Source organism: Salmo salar, chromosome 22, assembly GCF_965601325.2.
Source record: "Salmo salar chromosome 22, fSalSal1, whole genome shotgun sequence".
Classification (NCBI taxonomy): Eukaryota; Metazoa; Chordata; class Actinopteri; order Salmoniformes; family Salmonidae; genus Salmo; species Salmo salar.
This window is the reverse complement of record NC_138312.1, coordinates 24,401,751-24,405,155: the sequence shown is the minus strand read 5'-3', so window position 1 is coordinate 24,405,155 and position 3,405 is coordinate 24,401,751. Positions and strand designations below refer to the sequence as shown.

Below are 3,405 nucleotides of genomic sequence, written 5' to 3'. Positions count from 1 at the left end.
AAGATCTTTTACATTATGTTGATTTCCATAGCATTACTTATAACTATTTGAATTGTTGTTACTGTTGTTTTTTTGTCTACATTACTGTATTGCACTGTATTTGTCGTCTATCCTCACAGTTCCTGCTTGTCAAATAGAATGATAAATCCCTTACTAGTTTCAAACCTCATGTCACACATTAGTTAAATCTAAAATCCTGAAAACTGCAATGATTTACACAAATAAATAGAAGGCCTATAACAAGTAGGCTACACAGGCATAATTACACAAAATAATCACAAGAAGACCATCCATGAGGTATAATAGCCCCAGAAGGAAATATAGTTTATCCAGAGCTTGGGTTACATTTGAGATATTGTCACTGAAGGCATGGGTGTCGGCTGATGGCTGTTCTTGGTCGGCTGCAGCACACACCAACTTGCTCTTGGCCTTCTTATTGGAGCTGATGATGAAGATGGGACTGAGAGAGGCATAACAGGAGGAGAAGAAGACCCATCTTGTCAGCCACCATTGGAGACAACTTGGTTACCGTCAGCATGTAAATCCAGATGACATTGTCTATGCGGAAGAATACAACATTCAGGGTGAAGTCAGGCATGGTGCCATTGCGCGGGGCAATAGAGAAAAATTTCGCTGTGATGCATCCATGATGAGGAGCCACAGCCGTGCGAAGGTGGGCACAATGAGGCTGGGAAGACAGGCCTTAAGCATGGACAAACAGTCCACCTGCAGGGGCAATGGTCACCGCCTGGAACACATTGAGCATACAAGTGATGAAAGTGGACAGGGCCCGGGCGATGCGGTAGGGGTAACTGACCACCTTGCACCGGGTCATTCAGCAGGTCGATCAGGCCAAACATAGTCATGGTCTGGGGAGCAGCATCAGGTCAATGAAGGCGAGGTGGCAGAGAATCATGTCCAAAGGCATGAGTATGTGCTCAGAGCAGAAGACCTGGGTGTAGGCCAGCAGCACCAGTGTTCCCCAAGATCCCTAACCCTGTCTGCAGCAGGAAAGACACCTCTTTGATGGTGACACACAGATCCAACATGATACCTGACTTGGGTACCTTGCTGAAGAATAGAGACAGAAAATTAAGTTTGTTAAACAGACCTATGCATACACCAACTGTGAACAAATGTTCCCTATTGCACTCTCTAAATTATTGGACAATGATTGAGGAAAGCATATCCATACCTGCGACTAATAAGACACGTGAACACAGTAATGGTCATTCAGTGTGGTTAATTTCGATATATAGCATGTTGTACCCTGTGGGGATTATTAGGGCACACCATTAGAACACTCACTTCACCCCTCCTAAGACTCACTACAAAATGTAACCAAGAGTAAGAGATTTTTCTTTTCAGATGACAGCATTAATGTCAATAATGGCCATATTCAACAGAAACCTCAATAAAAATGTTTTATCTATGGAATAACGCAACAAACAGTAATGTTTTAGGATGGCCTATTCAATGGGGTAATATTTGTTAGTGCACCCATACCCCAGCAGTGGTTTTTGTTATTGTTGATGTAAAAGCAACTTGATTAAGTCATTTAACATGCACAGCTGGCCCCTTGCACTGCTCACTTCTGTTCTCTCCTGTCCTGGGAGTATGTCGCCCAGGGACACAGCAGCACAGGTAATTATCTAGCGATAACGCATGTTTAGTCTAATTCGGAGCACTGGAAAAGTAGCCTTCTATTCTGATTCCCACTCTTCACACTGCTTTATTCACCTACAAGAACAATCATCCTGTTTCACCAAACCTCTGCTGCACAGTGGGAAGTAACAATCCTGACAGTGTACATTTCTAATCCAGTGTTGCTCCATTCTCAAAATATGAATGAAAGATGGTAATGTCGTGGTTTAGCTGTGCTTAAGACATAGGAGTGTATTTTAGATAGCACCCTTAACTATAAGTCGAACTTGGAATAAAGTAAACCCATGCTGAAGGATCCTTGATAAAGGCTAAGGTGACATTTGAATTTCACTTGCTACTCATTTTCAAACCACTATGAGATCAATAATCTGAAGTGGTGTAATTTCCCCATGTGAATATCAATATGTTGACATGAGTACAGGACTAATTAGAGCACAAGCTCATGCATGTTCTTCTCTAGGGATTCTATCATTTTTTCTACATAGTAAGCAGAGGGTTTTTAATAAGTTTCCTCCAAAGACTAGACTTGTTTTTTCCCCTTTCGAATTTCTTTATTGATTTATTTTTCATTGCAATGCCTCAAACAGGTTGTCAAAAACTACAGACGACTGTTGAACATCTAAATAAGTATACTCTCCCAGGAGTGGGATTTACAGGCATAAATATACCTTTTAGTGGAATTCCAGTCTGTTTTTATGGACCAAGGTCTTTGCTTCAGCACTTTTATCTCTGACAGAGGAGCCAGCGTGACAGTGAGGCGTGTTTAACATCAATGACATCAAACAAGCTCAAGTCTATCTGACTTGTTATGCATCTCATTACAAACATCAATCACAAAGTAAAACAAACACACATTGCTCATACTTCATTTTTCAGTTTGGGGTAACTATTTTACTCCTATGTCAGACTTTTTTGAATGCCAAAAATTATACACTTATCTTGTCACATCATTCTCCAGAGGGGGGCACTGTAGTCTTGTTGTTAGTCCTTACCTGGACGTAGCAGAAAGCAATTCAAAGAAACCATAGAAATAGAACGAAATAGAACAGTAGGCCTAGTCTATGAGAATTGAAAGTGATAATTATGGCTGGGAATACATTGAGCATTAGACAGAGTTTTGTCCCCATTCGAATGCTTTCTTTGCACAATAACTTTGACATATAGATACTTCTTGAGACCTCAATTTCCTTTTATTTGGTGTCATTCTGTCCTCAGTCCTGATTACATGTTTTGGTGCCGTATAGCCACAGCTGGAACAGATGCAGTCATCTGTATTGATCTCAGGTAATTGGAGGGAGATTAAAGAGGAGCCTAAAGTCAGTGGACCATGCTGATCACCACCTACAGTTAGTGAATCTCTCTGAGAGTATAAGAACACAAGGAAACTCACTAGCCAAGGGGACTTTGGTCTGGTTTACAGACACACTAGTGATCAGACTCCAACATCATAAAGAATTCCTCTCAGGTAAAATAACTGATATATGCAATGGCCTTCTGAGATGATTGTATATATATTGACATATATTTTCATATCCTTTATCTCTGCAACCACGGAATCAGCGGAGGTGGTCTGGGGAGTGCTGTACCTGTCACTCACTGTGGTTGATGTCCCAAGAAACACTGCTGTCATCGTGGCATTCCTCCTGGCACTGTACCAGGAGCACCAGCTCCTTCCTGCTGATGCAATCGTGCTGCACCTTGCCTGTGCCAACCTGCTTGTGGTGGGTGTGTGCTGCCTGC

The 3,405-nt window shown here is 41.8% G+C and overlaps 1 pseudogene; it reads right to left on the bottom strand.

The window, feature by feature from the left end:
• Positions 1-433: 433 nt before the first annotated feature.
• Positions 434-1,049, bottom strand: LOC106582939 (olfactory receptor class A-like protein 1; annotated as a pseudogene).
• Positions 1,050-3,405: the final 2,356 nt, after the last annotated feature.